The following is a 14,181-nucleotide window of genomic DNA, read 5'->3' as shown; positions in this document are numbered from 1 at the left end:
GATAAGTACATCCACATTTTTTTTTGTTTGTTTTATTTTTGGTACCGGGATTGAACCCAGGAGCACTTATCCACTGAGCCACATCCCTAGCCCTTTTCTGTATTTTATTTAGAGACAGGGTCTCTCTGAGTTGCTTAGGGTCTTACTAAGGTACTCAACCTAGCTTTAAAATCGCTATCCTCCTGCCTCAGCCTCTTGTGCTGCTGGGGTTATGGACACACACCATGGCACCCGGCCAACTATATGTTTTACTGCAAAAAAGGGTTAGGGGAGATCTGTATGGAGTAGAAAGGAAGAGTTCCAACCCACTGCCATCCTGTTATCAATTCATTCTCCAGAGGTCCCAGCTGATACCATCTTGGCCTTGAGAGACTGAGACAGATTACCTGGGAGTCAGTGGTTGAAAACAGGGAAAACAAAACAAAACAAAACAAAAAAAACCCTTACATTTGAAATAATTCTGCCCGTGTGCCTTCCGACATAATTCACTTCACAGTTTTTCTAAAACACTGGTCAGGTACTACAAAGGATTTTAAAGTGATTACACCCAGCACATCCTGTTTGCTGCGCAGACTGCCAAACGTACACCTTGTATTATTCTTCATACATCCTGGATTCCTGGGGAGAGGGTGTATGATGTGGGTGTATTTCGTGTGCTTGATATCTATAAATACACTCCGAGGCTGCTCAAAGCTGCTCACTGTTATTTCAGCACATTCACTCTTCCCGGTTTTTACATACACCCGCACTCTCACAAAAAAGGAGTAAAACTGAATTTTATTTCTGCTAGGATGACCACGATTCCAGATAAATTGCTACAAAACTAGGTATCATTGTTTAAGTGCACCTCATCCTAAAGATGCAACGTTAACCTCTAGCCTTTGAGCAGCCAGGTGTAGGAGAGCCCTGGTTCATCACTCTGCGGCCCCCCTTTGGGGGCTGGCTTCCAAGATGCTGACTTCTATTTTCGCCTGCATCTGCCTTCTGCAGTTTGATTCAGGGTTCCTTTCCCCACTGCCCATGATTCTGATTCCACTTCTTGGCTGAAGCCTTCTCTCTTCTTTTTCTAGGAATCCCTACCCACAAGCTCTCCACCCACCGCTGCCTGCACCCTGCCCTTGCAGTCTGCACTCACACAGAGGGCAGGACCTTGATAGTTTTCAAGGCCCATCACAGTTCTGTGCCCTCCTGTGGCTTTTCCCCAGGTATAGTTTAGTACCAAAGAGCACACTCTCTGAAGCCACAGTGTCAGGGTCCCAATCTTGACTTTGACTCTTACAAGTTATGGGTTCCATAACATCTTGTTGGGTTTCATTTTCTCATTGAAAAAATTGGGACAATCCTCCCACTTCCACCCAGAGATAGTGTCTCGCTATGTTGCTCAGAGTGGCCTCCAATTAAGTGATTCTCTCACTTCAGCCTCCTCAGTAGCCAGGACTGCAGGGCACACACTCCCATGCCTGGCCCAAAGTGGGGATGTCAGTAATGTCTACCTCACAGGGTTTCTATGAAGATCATGGTGGATTGCTGCAATAATGGCACACTTAATGAATTAAGCCATCCTGAACCCATGCTCTTGCAAAGTTCCTTTCCCTGTTGGTTTGGGGCTTGGCCATGGGTCCTGCTTTGGCCAATGGCACAAACAGAGATTTGGTATGAATACACACATTGGGTTTTGTATTCACTGCTTTTTGGAACCCAGTCACCACCTGGAGAAATCTGGGTTAGCCTGCTGGATTTGTAGACACCTGTTCCAGTTGACCCTACATCATCAACCAACTGCTAGCTGTGCAAACTAGACTTTTGGTACCAGTCAACCCCAGCTGATGGCCAAGTGATTGTAAACACCTGGGTAATCCCAGCAGACACTATGTGGAACAGAGACAAATTATCCTATCCCAAATTGCCAACAGAATCTTGAGCAAATAAGTGGTGTTTAAGTTGTTTAATTTGGGGCTGGCTTGTTATGGAGCAATAGTTAACTGATTGATAAAAAAGAATAGATTTTCAGTCAGGCATGGTGGTGCATGCCTGTAATCCCAGTGACCCTGGAGGTTTGTAGGTTTGAGACCAAGCTGGGCAACTGTCTCAAAATAAAAAATTAAAAGGGCGGCTGGGGTTGTAGCTCAGTGGTAGAGCACCCCTGGGTTCAATCCCCAGGACCACAACATTTAACATTTTTATATGGTACATGGAAGGTATTTAGAGAAGTGTCTAGATGCTTCAATCTGAATAGCAGACATATTCCTTTCCAGAAAGTCTTTCAGTTTAGTAGCATGCAAAATTCATTTTACCACCATTTATTAAGCATCAGGTATGTTGAGACATTGTGTAAAGTAATGAGTCCCTGGAGATAGAAGCCAAAAATTACTGCCTTCAGGGTGGGGTTATGGCTCAGTGGTAAAGCGCTTGCCTAGCATGTATGAGGCACTGGGTTTGATCCTCAGCACCACATATAAATAAATACAGTAAAGGCCCATCAACAATGAGAAAAATTATATATATATATATTTAAAATTACTGCCTTCAACTCACTTATAGTCTTACGTAGAATCAAAAAGTGGTTTCCTGGGAATGAATATAGCCTTTATGATTTTTTTTTAAAGAGAGAGAGAGAGAGGGACAGAGAGAGAGAGAGAGAGAGAGAGAGAGAGAGAGAGAGGGACAGAGAGAGAGAGAGAATTTTTTTAATATTTATTCATTTTTTCTTAGTTCTCAGTGGACACCACATCTTCGTTTGTATGTGGTGCTGAGGATCGAACCCGGGCAGCACGCATGCCAGGCAAGCACGCTACCGCTTGAGCCACATCCCTAGCCCCTAGCCTTTATGATTATTAGTTCAGCTCACATAGTGTTGGTCTTTGTGGCGCTTAATATTTAAATCATTTGTCAACATTGGAAAATTAGGAAATTTTCCAATAAAAACTAGAATCGCTGCTTTCCCTTGAAAGATCAGACCTAGCAAAATGGTCTAGATTGGAGGAGTACTGCTCCTTCTCACCGGGCACAAGTGTATTGCCTCTCAAATATTCAGGTTGGATACCAGTTGCTATTTATCTTCTTATGTCCAGCCTGATTTAATCATTTAGGTTACTTCTCCAGCTTCCAGCAGGCATTTGGTTGTTGGATCTCTAGTCTAGTGGATTATATATGTGTTTTACTAAAACACATCTGCTTCTATGATATAATTTAATATTCACAATAAGTCTAAGACATAGATAGGTTAAATAATATTAGCTCCATTTTCCACAGAAGGTAATGAAAAATCACAGTGGATAATTTAGTGATCCTAGGGTAGAGGTAGTTCTCGAATTCAAATTTCCTTCTTAACCATCCTAAGTCTAAAATGTGTTTGCAGAAGAAACTTACCTCTTCCCCTACCATGAGATTTTAAATTTACATGGGTTCCAGATTGTGGAGGGTAAGAAAAATTAACACAAAATTAAGTTTGAGATTTTGATTATTATTAAGATTGAATTGTGGCATTTTAGAACTATAATTGGCTGGAGAACTTTGTATTATCTGAGAGTCATGGACATGTTCAATGGAAAAGATCACACCAATAAATAAATGCATAAAGAGAAAGTAGGAGACAAAATTGCATTTTCAATGCAATCAAAATGTGTCATGTTTGTTCAACTTACCAGTTACACACAGAAAGGCATATAAACACACACACATACAATTTTTCTCTTTTACATAAATAGGATCACATTATCACAGTACTTTGTAACTTGCTTTTCCCTTTCAACAATATGTCATTTTTTATGATATTAAGCATTCTTATACTTTATCATTTTAATGGTTCCATAGGAAATCACTGTGTAGTGGTATTACAATATTCGGCCAGTCACCTATTGTTCTATTTGGGTTTCCAGTTTACTATTATATAAATATGCTGCACTAAATATCCTGGAAGCTGTCTTGTATGCAACAATAATTATTTCTTAGAGATAAATTCCTAGAAGTGGAATCACTGTGTCACAGAGAACATCTATTTTTTTAATATGTTTGATGTGCATTTAATGATTGGTAAATCAATGTACTGCCTTTAAGATTTCCCAAATCCCAGCTTGGTCTGTCCACTTCAGCCAGATCAATCTCAGTGAGGTAATGTTTGAATATTTTACTCTCTTTCAAAAATGCTTCAGCGGTTTCTAGCTTATTAGATCAATTTCAGACCACCCCTTACTCAAATTTTGGGGGACTCCTGAGAAAGCATCTTGCCTTAGCTGCCCAACTTGACCTACTCGCTTTAACTCCAGGAAGAGCAGACCCATCATGGTTTCCATCCATTCCGCCACTTGTTTTTTTCTTTGTCTACATAAGAATCCTGTTCCCTTTTTTTCCCCTACTAATCTAAATCTTATACATCCCCTGAAGTCCAGATCAAATTATACCTCTTACCAAAAGTGTTGCTGGGATAATCCCACCCCCAAATTATCTTTTCACACATGAATCATATTCCTCTATAATTTTAGATATATACCTAAAATTTCCTTGGGGTGGGCAAGCTGTTCCTAGCAGGTTATTTTTTTTTTCTTTAAATCTGACTCCCACAGCAAACACAGTGCTAAGTACTGAATCTTGAAAAGGATTGTAAAATTGTGCAATATGTTCCTGGAGAAAGTTCTAGAATATTCTTTGAATGTGTTTAAAATTAGTCATAGTCCCCTTTGAAATTAGGTGAATGGACTAGATGAGTTTGAAAAGTGGTGTCAGCCATACTTTTCTAAGAGTGTGATCATAATTGTCATGGATGAAATATGAATAATTTTTTTGCTGGTTCTACGTAAAACACCTCTACTTACAGAATATGGAATTCCATAAAAGACAAAAATCTCTCAAAGATGACTGAATCACCACAATGACTAAAATATTTAGTGGTGATCATATGATATGGATTTTGAAAATCACATTAGTGAGGTTCCATTGTCTAAAGATACATTTGTTCATGACTTATAAATAAAACAAAACCAATGAAATTTAAAATTATCCTAGACACTGAACATTAAAAAAAAAAACTTAGTTCATATAAAAATACACAAATTATTTTCATCCCACCTCCCCAAAGTATGGTACTTCACTGTTCCAAAAATATTACACATTCAAATAAACTGTAATTAGGAACACATATAGCTTCCCACAGTTAGAACTTTTAAAATGGATTGTGCTTTAAAAAATGCATGTTGTGCAATATTTAAACATGCTCTAAAGTAAAGCATTATTGCGGGTGCAGTGGCACATATGGCACATACCCCTAATCTCAGCTACTCAGGAGGATGAGACAGGAGGATCACAAGTTCCAGGCCAGTCTCAGCAACTTATGGAGACCTTATCTCAAAGTAAAAAATAAAAAGGGTTGGAAATGTGGCTCAGTGGTAGAGTGCCCTGGGTTCAATCCCCCACACTGAAAACAAAAGTAAATCATTATTTTAGTTAAGCATGTAATTACTACAGTTTTAAGAAAGTTTAAACAGGAACTAAAACACACACACACACACACAAATAAAATTTCTTCACCTTTTGACCAATATTCAATGAATAGATATTGATCATAACTCGGGTCTCTTAACCCTCATTCAGGGTTGTCTTAGACAAGGTTACTGGCATGAAAAATTATGGAAAGAATAAGTACAGACTAAAAGAGAAGTTCTAAAAAATAGAGAATCTAGAAATAACTAAGGCTTTTGGCAATGTGGAATCAATTAAAAAAAAAAAAACAAACTATCTTTACTGGGAAAGTGGTGGCTTTGAATCTTATTCCCTATGGTTTAGAGTAAATATTAGATTTCCAAAAGAGGGGGGTGTGTTTTGGTGAGGGTGGCAGGAGAAGTTGTCTGTGGAACCAAGATGCATTCATCAACCTTCTGATGTTCATAATTTCCCCTGAAATTTGTATCCATTTAAATCCTGGATGCATTGGTACCTGGCAGCTGAGCTCTGCCTGCCTGGGTTCCCTGCAGCTACAGCAAATTGGCAGTAAGTCTTCCTTAGCTGCTGCTAATGGCTGAAGGTACCATCCAGCAGATCCCACTTACCGGAAAGGAATACAAACCCATCTATTTTTTTTGTGTACCCTTTCCATATGCAAATGCAAAATGGTTAACATGTTACTTCTGGTGAGAAGACTGGGGGAGAGGTCAATGGGAATTTTCATATTATGGTTTGAATTTTCACTATAAGAATGTAAACATGTATTCTTTGACTAATTTTCAAAATTAACAATCAAGAAACCAACAGGGATGTCAGCCTATGCAGAGAAATGTAAAAAAACATGTAGGGAGATTTTCACCTAGTAACAAGGTAGCTCACCACAAAAATCACATTACCTCTTTCTTGAAAGGCCACTGACTTTATGAGTGATTATATCTTTGTACCTGATGTCCTTGTCCTGGCTTAGGTACACCTTCCTGCTGGACATTTTACTAGAACATCTTGCTGCGACTGCAAACCCATCCAGCCTAAAACCACATACATCATCATGAATCCCATACCACTTTCCATTTTTTTTGTTGATTTTATTAATTTTTAATGCTTAATATGTTAGAATATTTGGCCACTTTATCTTCCCTGCCCCCCATCTCAATTTAGTCATCAAGTTATGTTTATTCTACCTTTGTCACTTGGCCTTTCCTGTCTATTTGTACACCTTCAGGCTTTTATTATCTTACATGAGAACTCTTGTAACAGTTTCCCAAAAAATCTTGCTTCCGGGTTCTCCCATCGGTCATTAATTTTGTACACTTGTGCCAGATTAAGTCTTCTGGTAGAGTTTATTTTACTACCTGGGCAAACACACACATGCACACAGAGAGAAACACATACTCCCTCTGTACTTGCCTACTTACTTCATACAAAGTCTAAAATCCATTCAAGGATCCCTGGGATCTTACCTTAACGTTTCAGCTTTTTTTTTTTTTTTTTTTTTTTTTAAATTTTTAGTCGTAGTTGGACACAACACCTTTATTTCACTTGTTTATTTTTTTATGTGGTGCTGAGGATCAAACCCAAGGTCTCCCATGTGCAAGGCAAGCGCTCTACAGCTGAGCCACAACCCCAGCCCACGTTTCAGCTTTATTTGTTAATATTTTATTCTTGGAATAATTTGTTCAAAATTCCCCTTTACTTTCCACTGAACATAGTTTCTTTTTCCACTACAAACTTTTTGTAAGTTGAAAAAGTCAGCCTTTTATTTTGTGAAGAGTTTGTTGTTTCTATTTTTAAAATTAGGTTAATATATTGGGTTTATTTATTTATTTATTTATTGTGTGTGTGTGTGTGTGTGTGTGTGTGTGTGTGTGTGTCTGTGTGTGTGTGTCTGCTGTGGATTATAATGTCTTCAAGGCAGAATTCTTGCTTCTTCCTAGCCCCCAACCTCATCCCACCAACTCAACTATCACAATGTATTCATCAAAGAAGGCATTCAATAAATATTTCTGGGGAGCATTTATAAGGACGTTTATATGCTTCCAAAAGTAAAAACAAGTAAAAGTTAATATATAGCCACAGTTAAAATGCACATTGTATGACTTTGAGTTGGAATATATGTCATGGGAAGTTGATATTTGTGAATGCCAGTTCCATTCATTCAATAGCAATTTTTTTGAGTGCATAATGTGCCAGGTACTTTCCTAGACTCTGGGACTATAATAGTGACCAGACTGACTAAAATCGACACTTTCATGGAGCTTATATTCCAAAGAAAATAACAGCACATGAAATAAGTGAAACATAGTTTGTCAAATTTAATCAATCAAAATGGGTATTTAGGGGGTGTAGGTAGTGTATTTGTGTGTGGGGTCAATAATTGCAATTTAAAATACGATGGTCAGCATTTTCCCTATTTGGCTTAGAAAAAAGTTGATATATCTAAGTATAATACAATCAAGATTGGCTTGAATCAGTTTGCTTCAGAAAATATGACTAGAAATATTTTTCTCATGATTTAATTTTAGTTGGTTTTTAACAAAGACTTCAAAATGGCAGCTCAGGTTCATTTTTAGTTCAATGAAGAATAGCTCTCATACATATGCAGCCTGGAGTCAATTCTATTTCTTGGGTTGGATTATTACCAAGATCTTAACAAGGAAAAGGAAGAATTATGGATGCCTCAGGAATTGACTAACCACTTACATCCTGCATTAAACACATTGCTCTGAGTCCAGAAGCTCACTAGTACCAGATTAAGAACTAGAAAGGATTTCTTGGCAAAGGATCCTTACTTGCAAAAATAATTCCAAGATTTGGGCTGAGCTCAAATTTTAGGATTTATGAGAAAATTCAAGACTTATCTTTTTATATTACCATGTGAACAATTTGAACAAGTAATATAAACTCCTGGAGGTTTGGTTTCAAAAGGCCTAGAGTTTAAGATGAATATTTTTTTTCACCTCTTATATTTAGCATTGTCCTTTTGCAAAGTAAAGCACTCCTTTCACAATGATATACAGTAATGCCACTAGCAAGGAAAATAACATTTGAACATCATAATTCATCATTAACAATTTTGTGATTATAATAATAGAGAAGGCATTGGAATGCATTCTGGGGGGGTAAAGAGATTAGGCAATGGAGTATAATATTATTTAGCTAAAATAATACCGATATGAAGTTACCTCATATCTAAAAGCCATTTATATTACGCATAATCCATTAATTATTTTGTTAACTGACGACAGACAATTTCTAAGTTTTAATAGGAATGGAAAGAGGACATTGAGACCTGTAGACTCTGAGGGTTAGAGGTGAGAGATGTATTGATGCTAACAGGGAACAAAAGAGAGGAGGGAAAATGAGAATGCCAAAACAAACTTACTTCACAATTCTGCTTAGGGTTGGTGCTATTAGCAGTCTGCTGTGATGGATAATTGAAAGTGATGGGTAGAAGTGTGTGTGTGTGTGTGTGTGTGTGTGTGTAATTTGAAATGAATGACAACAAGCTAATAATGCTTCTCATAATTTATTCAGAATTTTTTCTTGCTCTTTGTCTCCTCACCCAAGTTTTTTTTGACTGGGTAGGAAAATGTTTAGTCCTCAATAATTCTATAATGAGGCATGACATCACTGGACTAAATAAATAGATGCCATATAATTATATAAAATAAAAATAGATTAAGTAAATTTCCTGTTCTTAAAAAAGCACAGAGAAACTGTTTACCTGATATACATTAGTGTGAAACCTATTTTTGGATACTTCCTGTACCAATTCAAACTGATTTTTCAATTAAACTTTTCAGCAAACAATTTGCTTTCATTTCTCTGAGAACCTCAGCTACAGGATATTGGGCAGGTGTGTTGTTCGAGAAGTAAAGCTGACATTTTAAAGACTATGAAAACAAGGAGGCAAGCCTCTGTAGGGTAACCTGAACTCATGGATACAAAGAACTCCTTCAGCTAAAGATTTCTATTGGTCTGGAGCAGAACTCATATTGCCCCATTTGACAGCACAAAGCTTGTAATAAATACCTTAATGTATTGACAAATCCATTTGCTAAATAGCCAAGTCTCACAAGAATATTTAGAAATGCTTCATAATATATTATATAAGTAAGGTGCTTCCAAATCAAAAGTATAAAAGCAAAACCCCCAATTTAGAGTTAGTAAGGTAACTGAAGTAACACATTTTAGGCTTACTCTGTAAAACAGAAAATAGATTTTCTTTTCTTTCCTATCTCTGTATTTTTCTTTAGAGAGGGGTTTTGCTGTGTCACCCAGGTTAGCCTTGAATTCCTGGGCTCAAAGAGATCCTCTGACCTCAGCCTCCCAAATAACTGGGACTATAGTTGTATGCGTTTGCACCTGGCTTATCTATTTTTTTTTATTTTTATTTTTTTTGTATCGGGGATTGAACTCAGGGGCACTTGACCACTGAGTCATATTCCCAGCCTTATTTTAAAATTTTATTTCAAGACAGAGTCTCACTGAGTTGCTTAGCACCTCGCTTTTGCTGAGGCTGACTTTGAACTTGCCATCTTCCTGCCTCAGCCTTCTGAGCCACTGGGATTACAAGTGTGCACCACTGTGCCCAGCCAATTTTGGAATGAGTGATTCTTTTCAAATTTGCCATCTTTATACTGGAAAGAATTTCCAATGCAGGATCTAACAGTTATATATTATTTGGTGAGGTGAAGTGTTGTTTTTATAGGAGCAATTCTCAGTCTCGATTCATACCACGGGATGTATTCATGCCCGCCACGTCATGTTATGAGTTCTGGTGCAACATCTAATTTCAACTGAGTCCAGGTAATTTTTGCCAACAACTACTGTGATGGATTAATCGATCTGTATAGTCTCATCTTCTTTACAAGTGATATATTTTGGTCATTTAAATTAGCTTTAGATTACAGGTACTAATGTGTCTAAGGAATTGTTCTATGTCAACAGTATAACAAATGGATGTACTTTTATAAGCTCTCATTCCTTTGCTAGGGGTGAAAGATTCAATTAAAGAAAGCAAAGAGCTGGAGGTGTTTGTTCAGTGGTAGAGAGCTGGTGTAGCATGCACGAGGTCCTGGGTTAAATCCCCAGCACAGCAAAAACCCCAAACCCCAAACAAATGAATAAAACCCCAAGAAGTAGGTAGATGGAGCTAAAAACTTGAGTAAAAAAAAAATTCCAGTCAGTTCTTATGTCAAGAGAAATAGAATTTCTTACTGGTCCTTAGTAGCTATTCCTCAGAATATGGTAAAACTGACAATCAAGGAAAGGAGTTATAGACCCCCCCATTCTACACCCACTATTGCTGGGTTTGTTAATCCTGTCAAGTATTTTTGTTTACTTTTTCTTGCAAATGGTGAATTGGGGTTAAGTGTGGAGGCTGCATTTGGCCAAAGGCCAGTTCTGTGAAGTTACTTGGCCCAAATAAAGATGAAAATGGAAACTGTGGCCTCATAAATTGCTACTGCTCTTAGGCAGGTCTGCTTATGCCTGAAAAGCCAAGGAGGGTTCAGTCACTGTCTTTTCAGAAAACAACAAAAGCTATGTGGATTTCTTAACATTTTCAAATTGTTTCAAGATCCTTAGATGAGATACTTGATTAGATCAAAGCCTGATCTAAATCAAAGCCAGGCTCTAAATCGAGAGTCCAGCTCTTCCTCTCGTCTGGAGGAAATGGAGTCTGGTGTGGAGATATGGAACAAGAATGTGTATTGTCTTCAAATCTACCTGGAGCAACACACTAGGATACTAAAGCTTGCAGGCTGAATTGCATGTTCAAGGGTAAAGTCCTCTTTCCCAATTCATTTGTGAAGGCTATGAATGGGGTGGTGGTAAGAAAAAAAATGGTGGATATTAAGCATGCTAGATGAATTGGACTCCTTGAGAAACAGAAAACTGTGACAAAACTAACCCAGAGGAGGAGATGAAAGGGGTACGGTTTGAATGATATGCATACTTGTCCCATGGAAACATCTTCATTTTTTTAAGTAGCTATTTATACATGTAACAGTATTTTAAGTAAAAGATACAAAAGCAGTAGAAGACCCTCCTATCCCCAACCACCATAAAAAAAAAGTTCCTGAAATGGTTGATCATCCAGCCCTGCAGCTTGTGTGCCAAAGGAAGGCCAAATGTTTGATCATCATTAAGTTAGTGTTATGTTCTGCTCTAGTACTTAACTCCAATTTTTAGTGGAATCAGGCATAACTGATGACATATAAATGTGTAGAAATAATAATAGAAACTAACATTTATTAAATATTTCTATTTATTAAATGTTTCACGTATGTGCTACATGTTTACATAGATTATTTCATTTAATTTTACAATTTTTTTTGGGGGGGGGGAATACCGGGGATTGAACTTGGGCACACTCAACCACTGAACCATATCCCCAGCCCTATTTTGTATTTTATTTAGAGACAGGGTCTCACTGAGTTGCTTGATGCATCACTATTGCTGAGGTTGGCTTTGAACTCAGGATCTTCCTGTCTCAGCCTTCTGAGTCACTGGCATTACAGGCATGCGCCACAGCGCCCAGCTTAATTTTACAACTTTATAAGGTAGGAAGTTTTATTTTGGCCCTGAACAAAACCATCATTAACACTAGAGAAACCATCCACACATGGTAGATCAATAACACCACCAGGACACATTAATGAGCTCACACTAAGGCATGCCAAAGTATTGGCCTTTTCCTGGAACACTTCACTAGGTACCGAGACACCTTCCCAAACCTCTTCCTACCCCTCTGGCTGTTCTTCTTTTATTTCCTTTGCTGGATCTTCTTCATTTTCTTAATGTTGGAGTTTTCCCAGGCTCAATTCTGGTTCCTTTGCTCTGGCTACATTATCCAGTTGATGTCAACCAGTCCCATGACTTTACATACCAACGACCTACTCACAACCTTCAAATTTATGTCTACCCCATACATACATTTTAACTCTCTACACTTGTCTTCATTTAAATGTTTAACAGATCTCAAGTTCATCATATCTAAATTAGAGTTCAAATACTCCTCTCCCCTGTTTGTTCTTTCAAAGTCTTTCCACCCCCAGGAAAGCAACTCCATTCTCCCTAGAGCTCAAATCAAAACCCTTAGGATCAAGGAAGGTTCAGTCCTCAGCACCACAAACAAACAAACAAAACCAACCAACCCCCAAACCCATAGGATCATGTTCACCTCCATTCTTTCTCTTTTGCTTATATTGAATCTTACCAGCAATTCCTGATGCTTTTTCCAATAAATGGATCAGAATCTAACTACTTCTTTCAGTCTTTCTGACTCAAGTCCATACCATCCTTATTTTTCATCCCAGTCAGGCTAGTCTTGCTTGCTCTCTTGCCTCCTTTTGTATATTTCCCACAGAGCAGTCATCTTTAAAACAAAAAAACTTTTGGACATTTTAAAACATGTACATAAATACAGATAAATGATAATCATCTTCATACACCCACCACTTAGCCCCCCAAATTAGCACCTTGTCAATCTTCTTTAAACTATGCACCTGCCCTTTCTTTTTTAAACTTTTTTTTTTTGGCAGAGTATTTTTAAACAAATTTCCAAGTCAAGTCATCCTTTTAATGATCTGATCAAGCTGCTCACAAATTTCCATTTGCTTCTCATCTTAGTAAGCCACAGCTTTTCATCATGGCTTACAAAGTCTCCGTGGGCCTGACTACTCCCTCTGCCCCCACACCCACTGCTAACTCTGCTTCCTTTGCCCTCCATCTGCCTCAGTTGTATGCTAGAGGGACTTTAGTGGGCACTAGCACCATCAGGAAGGCCTTGTCTAAGCACAGATTGCTGGACCCCACCTCCAGGGATCCTGATTCAGTAGGTTTTAAGTGGGACTTGAGAATTCCCATTTCTAAGAAGTTCCCAGGTGTTCAGCTTCCAGCATGCACATTTGAACAACCAGCCACTTTGGTCTCCTTCCCATTTAACAGGGCAGGTAGGACCTCGGCATTGCTCTTCCCTCGGCCTGGGGCATTCTTTGTATAACTGAAGGATTATGTTATTTCATCTGTGTTTAATTGATACCTTCTGAGAGGCCTTCCCTGACCACTCCTTCTAAAACAGCACCTCCTCTGCTCATCGGATTTATTTTTCTTCATAGTAGGCATCGTTTGTCCAGGGTTTCTCTTACCACGTCTAGATGGACAGCTCCACAAACGCAGAGACTTGGGTTTTTTTTGCTCTCTGCCACGTTCCCAGTACCCGAACCTTGCCTAGAAGGTGCTCACTTCACTTATCCAAGGCACAGATAGTATACTGAGGAGGAGGAGGAGGACCTAGCTTCTTGCTTGGGACACCCTGGACAGGCTTATACATTTCTTCTGGCCTCGGTTTCACCGTTTGGAAAGGCTGGGGATGGTTATGCCTACTCTTTCCATCTTCCTGGGCAGATGCTCAAATTAAAAGAATACATGTGAACATGCCCATGAACGCAGAGCAGCAAGTGAATACCAAGCGTCATTACGCGGTGCTTTCTGTCGCCTTTTTCTTGCACAGAGACACCCCTCCCCCCATTTTTCAGCTCCCCCGTCCGGGTGACCCACAGGCGCGCTGCGGGCGGCAGCCGCCCGCGCCCCGGCCCCGCGTCTGGGCCCGCCCGCCCCGCTCCGGCTCGCGCCCGCCCGCCCGCCCGCCTCCAGAAGCAGCACAGCAGAAGCCGCCTGGGCGGCAGCAGCAGCGACAGCAGCACCACAGGAGGAAGGGGAGGCGCCGAGGGAGGGGTC

This window comes from Urocitellus parryii, chromosome 14 (assembly GCF_045843805.1).
Source record: "Urocitellus parryii isolate mUroPar1 chromosome 14, mUroPar1.hap1, whole genome shotgun sequence".
NCBI classification, from domain to species: Eukaryota; Metazoa; Chordata; class Mammalia; order Rodentia; family Sciuridae; genus Urocitellus; species Urocitellus parryii.
The sequence above is the reverse complement of the archived record's forward strand: the minus strand, read 5'-3'. Positions refer to the sequence as shown.